Source organism: Rhinolophus hipposideros, assembly GCF_964194185.1.
Source record: "Rhinolophus hipposideros genome assembly, chromosome: 21".
NCBI classification, from domain to species: Eukaryota; Metazoa; Chordata; class Mammalia; order Chiroptera; family Rhinolophidae; genus Rhinolophus; species Rhinolophus hipposideros.
In genome coordinates this window covers 10,076,321-10,089,235 of record NC_138067.1, presented here as the reverse complement: position 1 = coordinate 10,089,235, position 12,915 = coordinate 10,076,321, and positions in this window count along the sequence as shown.

Below are 12,915 nucleotides of genomic sequence, written 5' to 3'. Positions count from 1 at the left end.
CTGGTGGGTGACACCGATATTCCAGGTCAGGAAGTCCCAGGCCAGACGCATTCTGATTATGATGCCCCTCCAAGGCCAGGCCCCATATGATGTGACCTCTGCAGCCCCACCCCGATCCCCTTCATAGACCCTGCCACGACAACCATGTTGAATTCCCCTACTGCCTCCCAGAATTGCCCCTCCCCCATCAGGGTGCCACCAGACCTTCAAAGCTCAGCCTACTTGGTTCACACTTAGAGTGTTAGTGGGTTAGAGTGTGAGTTGGTTCATGCTTAGTGTGTTAGTGGGTTAGTGGGAAAAGTCTGCTTCTCCCACCCCACCAGATGCTCCTGGAAGGCAGAAAGTCCTGTGCTCTAGGCCTCGTGGGCATCCTTACAGGAGGGAAAGCATGGTAGTGGATGGAGGGAAGGAAGGAAGGAAGGAAGGATGGAGGAGGTAGATGGTAGAAGACTAAAGCTAGAATCACCCCTACCTCACAACCCCCACTCCAGGTCCACTGCAGTACCTGGAGGACTGGTCCTAGTCAAGTCTGACTGCTGGTCAGCTACGAAGTCTTTCAAGAAAGCCACAGCAGCCCAGAGGCAGCAGTGCCCAGACAGGCTAGAGAACCGGCTGAGCCAGACACCGCTCCACCCAGCCCCTCCTCCCCCTGCAGCTTGAGGCTTGGGGCACCAGAGTCTGTCCTCTGAAGGCTTGGCCTCCCCTCACTCTCCAGCTGAGGTCGTTTTTTTTGCCTAGCCTGACTCTACCAGGCAGCCCCTGGGGTCCCCTGCCTTGAAATCCATGCCCAAGAATGAGCCCCTTGAAACCCAGCCCTGCAGACAAGCCTGACTACTAGACCCAGCTGCTGTGTGACTGGCTGTGTGTCTTCTGGCAAGCTGCTGTCTGCCCTAGGCTTTTGTTTCCTGATCTGTAACGGAGACAATAGCGACTAGGTTGTCCAAACCTGCATCCAGTAAGATGATTGTGGTAGTGTTTTTCTGCCACTCCAGAAAAGGAAGGTAGAGCCTTCCTTATGCTCTCCATCCCCTCCTAGGTCCCCAGTGCCCTGTCTGCTTGGGGGCCCACCAGCCATCCTGGGCACCCCCCTGGGGGAGTCCGGTGGGAGGTTGAAGGCAGAGGCAGAATCAGCTGCTGCTTTCAGCCTGCCCCCTCCCCCCCACAAACACACACACACACTACCACCCAGCTTCCTCTACCTACTAATTGCAGGGTTGCAAGATGCCAGCTGCCTCCCAAGCCCCAGGCAGGCACCTTCCAATGGAGCAGGGGCTCCCTGGAAAGCCTCCTAGTCACCCTCCAGCCCCAAGGACCCAGTTGCTCTGGAGGGGGTGCTCTCCATGATGTTCAGACGCCCCCTACCCCACCCAGGCTGCCAGGATGGGAGCCAGAAAAGGTGTAAACATGAAGCCTTTCTCCTGGCTTTCCCATTTCCCAGGCTTCCCCCACGTCAGAGGAGCATCCTGGTCTCCCCTCCCCCACGCAGGAATTAGCCAGGCCTCCCACTGCTGGACAAATAAAGCCTCACTCCACATCCTGGCACGGGGACTGCGCTAGACTCACCCTTAAGCACATTCCCCAAGTGGTGTTGGTCTCAGGTCCCTGTTGTTCTAGGATAACGTGCAGGCAGGCCCCTTGCTAAGGCCCCTCTCCCTCCCAGACTGGCTGGGACTGGCTTTCCCAGCAGTGGCTTGTACCTGCCCTTGGCTGGAGTACCAGTGGCTTAGTCAGACTGGATGAGGGTTGTGCCTCATCGGCTCGCAAGCTCTGAGAGCAGGGGTCCTGCCCCTGGGAAGCTGGATCTCCCCAGAAAGAGAGTGTATCCTTCAGAGCTCCCACTCCTCCTCCATGGTGCCATTTAATTGTAATCTTCACAACAACCTGGGAGGTGGATAATGACAAGATGAGACCAAGACCCAGAGAGGGAAGGGACCGGCCAGTCAATGACAGGGCCAAGATTGAAATCTGGGCAATTGCTAAGGCCATGAGTTCTCAGCCCAGGTCTGAGCCCTGCTCAGAGCAGTTACTCCATAAATGTTCCTGGGAGGGAGGGAGTGAAGAATGAGCTAATGGTGGAGAGAACCACTGTCCTCAAGCCCTCTTTTCAGACCATTCTGCAAGCCTCTTTTATCCAGTGCCCCACTTGGGCTCTAACTTGGGCAGGACGGAGTTAGGAACCTCATTACCTAGATGATGAGTACACTGGGGTCCATAGAGCAAAGTGGCTCATCCGAGGGCACCCAGCAGCATGTGCTGGGAGCCTCCAGATCGTTTAAAGGTCTTAATCCTTCACTCCTTTGACCTCCATTATGATAACTCGAGAGAGCTGCTGAACAGATGTGAATTCGCCTGCACCCTTAATCAGGCAAGAAGCTCCGCCTCCCTGAGCCTCAGTTTCCATATTTGGAACACGGGGTGCCGTGGGGATTAGAAAGGACATTTGTCAAGCCCCCAGCATGGGGTTCAACACCCAGCCGTATTGTTGTTTGTCCACCTTTACTCACGTTCACCTGGCACGTCTGTGTGGGAGACCAGTTATCCAGGCAGGAAAAGTGCACTGCCCATTCTACGGTGGGGACTTTTTGTCCAGGATCTCACTCTGCCTGCAGCTCTCCCTGCCCTCAGTCCAGTCTCAGAAACCTCCACCTGATCAGTAACCCAGTTGCCCCGGTATCTTAATTCCAGAATGGAATGGGGTTTTGAGGTAACGCTGGGAGAGCAAAGGCATCTTTGTCTGTTCCTGGACCATTCCCTCCCCACTAACACACCCCCTTAGCTGATAAACCGGAGTTAGGTATGTAACAAAATCCCTTGGGAATTTGGCTGACAAGCATCCCTTATCAGATAAAGTTTATCTGATTGCCCAGTCCCTCAGGGGTAAACTGAGGAAGCTGCCAAGCTAAAGGAGGGAGTAGGATCAGAGAGGAAAAAAAGAGGTGCCACACCAAGCAGTCTGCCTTTGTTATTTTTTTTTTGCTGATTATGACAGCCAGGGAACTAATCATAATTATGATCCCACCTTACAGGTGAGAAAACCAAGGTTGAGAACCTCAGCAGCATCCTGAGGTCTCATAGCAACTAAGAAACAGGATTTGAACTGGGGCCACTGCTTTCCAGAGCGGATGCTGGTAAGCACTGCACTAGCAGCTCCTGTACTTTAAATGTAACACACGCCTATTAACCTCCATCTCAGTCCCTTGACGTTGATTTTTCTAGATGGCTTCTCCTTTTGTAATTACCGATTTATTCACCTGGCTGATGCTGACTTTCCACTCCCTTGCTAGCCTGTGAGTTCCCTGAGGGCTAGAATTTGGTCCTATTTAGTCACTTTGGTGCCCCTATGCCTGCCATATAGCAGGACATTACTAAACATTTGATGGATGGATGAATGAATGAGTGAATGGGTGAGTGAATGGAAGAACGAATGAATGAATGACCTTCCATGCTCTGTCTCAGGCCCCTGCTCCAGGCACCCTAAGTCCAGTCGCAGAGGCTCAGGTCAGTCAAAGGCAACGAGAGATGAAGTTATAAACCAAGTCAGGCAAATGGACTGCAAAGTTTTTTGAGAGGAAACTCAAAGATGCAGTGCTATTAAAAATTGATATTTCAATGAGATAATCCCTCTCCTAGGCTTTTAATTGATTGTCTAAAAAGCCTTCCTCTGTTGTTATGCTTCTTTATTTGCAGGGACCATTAATTTTTTTATGGACAATCAAACCCGGATAGAGTGGAAGGGCTGCCGCATGGCTGCTTCAAAAACAGTAACCAAGGCACCAGGGATAAACATGTGGGTATCAAACAGGAGAGGTGACATGGCCATAGAGCTGGCCTTGGCTCTGAAACTGGGAAGAAGAGAAGACCCTGCATGTCCTGGACACACACACACACACACACACACACACACACACACACACACACACCTGCCCTTGCCCCCAGCCCCAATGGACAGCCTTCGTGAAGTTTGGAGGAGCAGTAGGTAAAGGCTCCACAAGAGTGTGGGGCAATTGCTTCAAGGCAGAGCCCCACTCTCGGAGTTGGGACCCCTGGGTTTCTCCCCCGGCTACTTAGAGGCCAGTCCCCGCTGCTCTAGGCCTCTGTTCCCCCATCTGTCCCTTGAATGGTAGGGGAAGAGGCAGACAAGGAAAAGCAGGTGAATGGGAATCAGGACCTCCAGGGCACTTCCCCTCCCTGGGCCTCTGTTTCCTCATTGGTCCAGTTGGGGTGACACTGGCACGAGTCTCGAGGGGTGGCTTTGAGGACTAAGTGCAGAGCCAGGAAGGGCCACTGTTGCTTTGGGCAGCCCCCGAATCTAGCCCCCACCCTCAGGTGACCTTTTTCCTCCCTATGGGATGGCTCTTCATCAGCCTTCACACTCTGCGGCAAGGCTTGTGGCCGTGGGGATGTTCTGTGTACACCTGCCTGCCAGATCTCTGGCCGCATCTGCTTTGCCCCCGACTCCATCCATCCACTCCATCAGCCTGACACGCAGCCTCAACGAGGCCCCAGAGGGTCCCTGGCTGCAGTGGCAATGTGCTAGCGCTAGGCTGGCTGGCCCCTGGCCCTTTTGTAACCGTCTTGCCCGTGAGCTGGCCTCCCTCACTTTCTCTCTGCCACCCCATGTTCCTGACACCTCTTTTCTAGAGAAGGGAGAGACTGGTGAAGCAGGGCTGGCTTCCTGGGCTGGGGGACACATTATACCAAGTGTGGGGCCCTTTGAGGTGCAAGTCACACAGGGCTTGCACCTCAGAGGGCTCCACACTTGGTATGATGTTCTGTTGTTGCTGTCTTGAAATTATTAATAATTTTTAAAAAGGGATCCCACATTTCATTTTGTACTAGGCCCCATAAATTATGTAGCCAGTTTTTCTGTCAAGGGACAGACTTACTTCAGAAAACGGCCACAGAATGGGTCCCCAGGACAGTGCCCCTGCCTTTAGCTATCATCAGTCCCCCCAGAAGACTGGCCTTATCCCCACATCTTCCCCTCCCTACCTTATCCAGGAAGGGGAAGGACCTTATCCAGGTCCTCCCATCTCAGAGGCCATCAGGGCTCTCATTTCTCCGATGCAGGGGTCCCCCCAGGGGATGAACAGGCATCTCTCTGTCTCAGACCCCGGGAACGGGGCTCAGAGGAAAGGAGGTCCTCAAATCCATATGTTTTCCCCAGACAGGTACAACTCATGTCAAGTGGAAGCATGGAGGCCACAGAGCAGATGAGGTATAAATTCATTTAAATAATCTGTGGAATTCACAACAGCTTTTGGTCAACACGCATTTTTGTAGACAATGGATATTAAAAGTACAACTGCTTTGACCTTATGGGTGTTGGGGAGGGTTCATTCATCCATTGAAGCACATCCTCTGATGGCAGAGGGGTAGAAATCCCCCTCAGGGCACCCTGGCAGAATTCAGCAGGAACAGATTGGTCACTCTTAGGAGGCTATCTGAAGGACGTCTGTAAGCACATGTAATATATAAGTGTGGGTGCAAATATTTAGCCACAGAAATGCTTTATTGTGGCACTGTTTGCAAAAGCAAAAATAGAGACAGCTAAATGGGCAGCGGTCGGGGCTTGTTAAATCAATGACAGTGCGTTTCTCTAAGGGGATGCCAGACAGTCAGCAAAATCGACCTTCTTACAGAAGGAGAGTCAAAATTCAGATTTGAATATAGTGTACATCGTGGGCTTAGCTTTCTCTCTACACACGCGGAAAAGTCGATGCCACAGTATTGGTCTCGGGTCAATATTTTTCTTTTTCCATGTCCCCAACTCTTCTGGCTCCCAGTGGCCAATCACCAAGGAGTCAGGGACACTTGACTTTCTGAGGATCTCTCAGATCTGTCCCCTGCTACCACCCCTCTCTACCCAAGCCACACCACCTCTCTCCTGCAAGATTTGCCTTCACTTCCTGTCTTGCTCCCCACAATTCCATTGAGGCCCTCTGTTTATTCTCTAAGGATAGCCAGAAAGATTTTTTTCAAAATGCTAATTGTATCCTGTCCCCTTCCCTGTTTAAAATGCTTGATTAGCTCCCCATTACTCTTAAGAGGGAGACCAAAACCTTAAACTGGCCTTCAAGACTCTTCGTGGGCAGGCTCACTGAGCACTGTGCTTCCCTTCTTCTCTCTTCATCCTAGCCACTCTGGCCTCCTCCCATGCTCTTATACAGAGCAGGCTCTCTTCTGCCACAGGGCCTTTGCACATTCAGTTCTCCCAACTCAGAACCCTCCCTCCCCTCTTCACTTGGGTAGCTCACTCCTTTGCCTTCACCTTAAGAAACATGTCCTCAGTAAGCCTTTCCAGACAGGTCAGGTCTCCCCATATCTCTTCTAGCACCTTGTAGCCCCTTTCTGTCCCTTTCTGCCCTTCTCACAGTTGCACCTTCAACTCTGGAGTTCTTAGATCAATGCCTGTCACTTTTACCAGACCATGAACTCCTCAAGGTTCACAGGCTGTTTTTGTTGATGACTGCGTCCCCAGTGCCCAACGCCTGGCCCAGAGTGATGCTCAGATGTTCGTTGAATGAATCGATGAATCAGTGAGCGAGGGCTGGCCCAAGCACTGGACCTCCTTTCGCTGCTGGCTGACATGCCTGTCCAGGGAACACTTGCCAGGCCTGCTATTAGCATATCACATGTGTACTCAGTACAGCAGCCCAGAAAAAAGTGCCCAGAGAGAGCCAGGTGTTGAGAGTGCAGCCTTCTTCCTGAGAGCTGCTCGCTGCATCCATTGGAAATCTCCCCTTTCCCACCCACATCCTTTGGAGGAAGCAGAGGGAGCAAGAGGGCCCCATCTCCTTCCTTTCCACCCCCTTCAGGGTCAGTCCCTTTGATGTGAAATTTCCTGGGGAGGCTGTTTTGTGTCACTGTTGAGCTGGGGGAGGAAGACAGTTCAGGGCCTCATCTTAACACACTATGAGAAAGCGATTCCCTCCTTATTTTTCTGTTTACCCTCTGACTATTGTCAAGGAGACAATCTCAGGTGGTAGGGTGGGCTTAGCACCTCTGTAACACTTGCTGAACTCTTTTAAACAAAAGTCTTAGAGCTTTCTAGGCAGGCAATGCTAGCCAGCACACATGGAATGCATTTGTTTTATTTTCAAGGTATTTTATTTATGTAGTTTGTTCTTGAGGCAAATAGAAAGACGTGAGGTGATTTAAAGAATGATATTGAGCAAATAATAATACAGGAGATGCTTGAATCTGGCAAAAATCGTGAAGTGGCTGGGGCTTGAGAAATACTATTATAGTGTGGGTGTCAGAGGAGGTCTACTGGAAATTTAGGACTTTCATCACCACCCAGTGGTAATGAGGCCATCCCATGGTGAAGTCAGTAGAAAACACCCCTGCCCAACAGGAATGAAGAGCACTGCCCCTACTGTGTGTCAACAGAGGCCAACTAGAGAACCTGGTCTTCTATCTCCACCTGGCTATAATCAGGTGATGCCCCCACTTCCCCTGCGGGAGCAGTATAAGAGAACACCAGCTAAATCAGAGGGCTTAAACAAGATCTGGAGTCTCACGATATGTAAATGTCCAGGTTTTGAAAAATCAGTCATATCAAGAATTGTAAAGCTCTCAAACTGAATTTTTAAAAATGTCAATCAATGGATTCCAAAACTGAGGTAACAGAGATGTTAGAATTCTCTGACAAAGATTTTAAAGTAACCATGACAAAAAATATTTCAATGAGGGCTGTCCCGGTGGCTCAGGCGGTTAGAGTTCCATGCTCCTAACTCCGAAGGCTGCCAGTTCGATTCCCACATGGGCCAGTGGGCTCTCAACCACAAGGTTGCCAGTTCGATTCCTCGAGTCCCGCAAGGGATGATGGGCAACGCCCCCTGCAACTAAGATTGAACACAACACCTTGAGCTGAGCTGCCGCTGAGCTCCCGGATGGCTCAGTTGGTTGGAGCACAGGCTCTCAACCACAAGGTTGCCAGTTTGACTCCTGCAAGGGATGGTGGCTGCGCCCCCTGCAACTAGCAATGGCAACTGGACCTGGAGCTGAGCTGCTCCCTCCACAGCTAAGACTGAAAGGACAACAACTTGAAACTGAACGGCACCCTCCACAACTAAGATTGAAAGGACAACAACTTGACCTTGAAAAAAGTCCTGGAAGTACACACTGGTCCCCCAATAAAGTCCTATTCCCCTTCCCCAATAAAATCTTAAAAAAAACAATTGTAAAAAAAAAATGTTTCAATGAGCAGTTACAAATATTCTCGAAACAAATGAAAAAATAGAAAGTCTCAGCAAACAAACAAAAGGTATAAAGAGAACCATTTTAGAACTGAAAAATACAATAACTGAAATGGCTCAGTGGGTGGGCTCAACAGCAGAATAAAAGAGACTGAGGAAAGAGTCAGTGAACTAGAAGATGAAACAATAGAAATTGCCCAATTTGAACAACAGATAGCAAATAGACTGGAAAAAAAAAAAAGGAACAGAGCCTTAGGGACTTGTAAGACTATAAACAAAAGATCTAATATTTGTGTCATCAGAGTCCCTGAAGGAGGGGTGAAAGAGGGCAGGGCTGGAAAAGTACTTGAAATAATGGGTGAGCACTTGTCAGATTTGGTAAAGGATGTAAACCCACAGATTCAAGAAGCTGAATAAATTCCCAAGAAGACAACCCAAAGACATCCACTCCAAGACACGTCATAATTAAACTTCTGAGAACTAGTGATAAAGAAAATTATCTTGAAAGCAGCCAGAGAAAAATTACACCTTTTGAATAACAATAAATTTTTTATCAGAGACCATGGAGGCCATAGGAAGAGGAACAGTATTCCTACAGTGCTAAAAGAAAAGAACTGTCAATGCAGAACCTTATATAGCCAATGAAAATGTTCTTCGGGAATGAAGGGCAAATCTAGACATTTTCAGATGAAGGAAAATTAAGAGAATTTGTATCTATCCTAAAAATGACTAAAGAAATTCTCCAAAAAAAAGGAAATGATAAAAGAAGGAACCCTGGAACGTTAAGAGGGATGAAAGAACATAGTAAGTAGAAATATGGTTAAATACAATGGGCTTTCCTTCTCCTCTTAAATTTTCTAAATTATGTTTGATAGTTAAAGCAAAAATTATTGCACTGTCTGATGTGGTTGTAAATATATAGAGAGGAGATTTTAAAGACAATTATATTATAAATTGGGGAGGGTAAAGGGAGGTAAGATTTCTCAACTTACTCAAACTGGCAAAATTATCATGCAGTAGATTATAATAAATTATGTAGACATAATGTACTACCTAGAGCAACCACTAAAAAACTATATAAAGAGAGGCATTCAAAAACACAATAAGTAACTCATAATGGAATTCTAAGATATGTCTAAGTAACTCACAGCAAGGCAGGACAAAGAAAACACAGAAATGAAAAACAGAGAGAACAAACAGGAAAAAATAAAATGGCAGATTAAAGCTCTATCATATCAATAATTATATTAAATGCAAATTGTCTAAATACACCAATTAGAAGATAGATATTGGCAGACTGGATTAAAAACAGGACATGAAAAACTATATGCTATCTCTAAGAGGCTCACTTCAGATATAATGATATAGGCAGGTTGAAAATTAAAGAATAGAAAAAGATATATCATGCAAGCACTAATCAAAGGAGAGCAGGAGTGACTATACTTCAGAGGAAAGAAAATTACAGAGACAGAGAGGCACAGTATATAATAATAAAAAGGTCAATCGACCAAGAAGACATAGCAATCCTAAATATGTATGCATCAAACAGCAGAACTACAAAATATATGAAACAAAAACTGATAGAACTGAAAGGAGAAATGAACAAATCCACGATAATGGTTGAAGACATCAACACCCTTCTCTCGACTATTGATAGAACAACTAGATAGACAATCAGCAAAGATATAGCAGAACTCAACACCATCAGTCAACAGCATCTAACTGATATTTATAGAACACTCCACTCAAGAAATGGAATGCTTTTCCCCTATGATCAAGAGTAAGGCAAGTATGTCAGTTCTCACTACTCTTATTTAACACATGCTGAAAGTTCTAGCCAGTGCAATCAGGCAAGAAAAGGAAATAAAACCATATAGACAGGAAAGGAAGAAATAAAACTGCCTCTATGTGCGATGACATGATAATCTATGTAGAAAACCTCAAAGCATCTACCCCCCAAAAATCCAAACTCTTGGAACTAACAAGTGAGTTCAGCAAGGCTTCCAAGTACAAGATAAACATACAAAAATTTTATTTCTATATACTAATAATGAATACAGTCATAGCAAAATCAAAAATATAATAGCATTTTAAATTGCAAAAAATAATTAAATAAAATACTTAGGTGTAAATCTAACGAAACATGAAACTACATGAAGCGAGTGGAAGAAATCAAAGATCCAAGTAAAGGGAGAGACATACTATGTTCTTGGATTGAAAGACTCACCATAGTAAAAATGTCAGTTCTCCCCAAACGGATTAACAGGTTTAATGCAATTTCTATCAGAATCCTAGCAAGATTTTGTACAGATCTAGATAAGATTATTCTAAAGTTTATACTCATGCTGAAAGGCAAAGGAACTAAAATAGCTAAAACAATTTTGAAAAAGAATAAGGTGGGAGGGATCAGTTTACCTGATTTCATGACTCATATATAGTTATGGTAATCAAGATTGTGTGTGATTAGCTGACAATCATAGATCAATGGAATAGAACAGAAAACCTAAAATAGGTCCAACTGATTTTTGACTATGTTGCAAAAGCAATTCAGTGGAAGAAGAGAGCCTTTTCAACAAATGGTGCTGGAACAATTGGATATCCATATGCAAAACAAAAAACATAACATCGACCTAAGTCTCACACCTCACACTTCCTACAAAATTTGACACAAAATGGATAACAGACTTAAATGTAAAGCATAAAATTATAGAACTTTTAGAATAAAACATAGGAGAAAATCTTTAGCATAGAGGGCTAAGCAGAGAGTTCTTACACTTGGCACTTGGCATAATCCATAAAAGGAAAAAATTGACAATTTGGACTTTATTGAAATGAAAAACTTTTGCTTTGTGAAAGAACTTGTTAGACAAGCTACAGACTGGGAAATAATATTTGCAAACCACATATCTGAAAAAGGACTGGTATCTAGAATATATAAAGAATTCTCAAAACTCAACAGTTGAAAAGCAAATAATCAGATCAGGACATGGACAAAAGACATAAAGAAACATTTCCCTGAAGAAGACACACAGGTGGCAAATTAGAACATGAAAAGATGTTCAACAACATTAGCCAAATTAAAACCCCTATGAAATATCACTACATACTTGTCAAAATGGCTAAAAAAAAGAAAAGTACTGACAACAATTACTGGCGAGGGTGTGAAGAAACTGGATCACTCATACATTGCTGATGGGAATGTAAAAAGGTACAGCCACTCTGGAAAATTGTTTGGTAGTTTTTTAACTAAACATGCAATTACCATATGACCCAATAGTTGTATTCCTAGGCATTTATCCCAGAGCGATCAAGACTTATGTTCACATAAAAACCTGTACGTGAATATTTATAGCAGCTTTACTCATAATAGCCCCAAACTGGAAACAACCCAGATGTCTTTCAACGGGTGTATGAATAAACAAACTGTGGTACATCCATACCATGGACCACTACTTGGCAAGAAAGGAACTATTGATACATGCGACAACTCAGATGAATCTCCAAAGAATTATGCTGAGTGGGGGGAAAAAGCCAAACCTCAAAGATTACATACTTATAATTCCAATTTCACAACATTCTGGAAAATGTTATCAATGACCAAATAAATGTTATAAATGACCAAAGCATAGAAATTGAGAACTGATTAGTGGTTGTGAGGGGTGAGAGTCGGAGGGAAACAGGTATGGATATAAAAGGGCAACAGGAGGGATCTTTGTGGTGATGGAAATGTTCAATTTTTGTCTGTTTCAATGTTGATATCTGGGCTGGGATATTGTACTCTAGTTTTGCAAGATGTTACTACTGGAGGAACTCGGAATGGGTACACAAAATCTCTCTATTATATCTTATAATTGCATGGGAATCTACAAATGCCTCAAAATAAGAAGTTTAATTAAAAAAAATATTTAGGTGACTAGCAGAGAGAGACAGTGGATGGGATAATATGAGGATGAGAGAATGAAGAAGTTTGGGAAACCCCACTCTAGGGAAGATTAGTTTGTATTGAGAACACATTTTTTTTTCCTGTTGGCCAAAACTCCTCCCGAGGTTTCTGGTGGTGAAAACAGTTTGCTGTGATGGATCAAGTGCTGGGGCCTTTATGGGCTGTGGTTTGAAGCAAAGCAGGTAGGGTCAAGTTTAAAAGATTCATGGGAAGGTCAGGAGGTCGACGCCCAGGCCAGCTTGGCCGGCAGGGACTGGGGCAGCTCCCTCCTTCCCTGGCAGTCTGGGGCTGATTAGCTCAGGCCCAGGGCGGGAGGCCCCTGGGAGTCCCTGGGGCTCCCTTGGTGGTCACAGTCACCATAGTGACATCCAGGGAAATTTTCAGGGGAAGAGAAGCAGCCGCCTAAGAAATTCCCTGGGCAAGGCCATGGCCCAGAATCTTGGAAGCAGGGGCCTAGACTCCATGGGTGAGTGCTGAGGTTCTTGGACCCATGATGCATCAGGCCTGTCCCTCTGAGAAAAACTGGACAGTGGTGGGTTTTTCCCCATATATTTGGCCTAAAGCAGTGGTTAGTGAGCATCAGAATCACCTGGAGGCTTGTTAAAACAGATTTCTGGGCGCTACTACCAGAGTCTGATTTCACAGGTCTGGGGTAGGGCAGGGAGTTTGCATTTCTAACAAGTTCCAAGGTGGTGCTGATGCCTCTGGCCCAGGGACCACACTTTAAGAACCACTGGTATCAGAGGATGAGGCAGTCCCTAGGGGACTTCC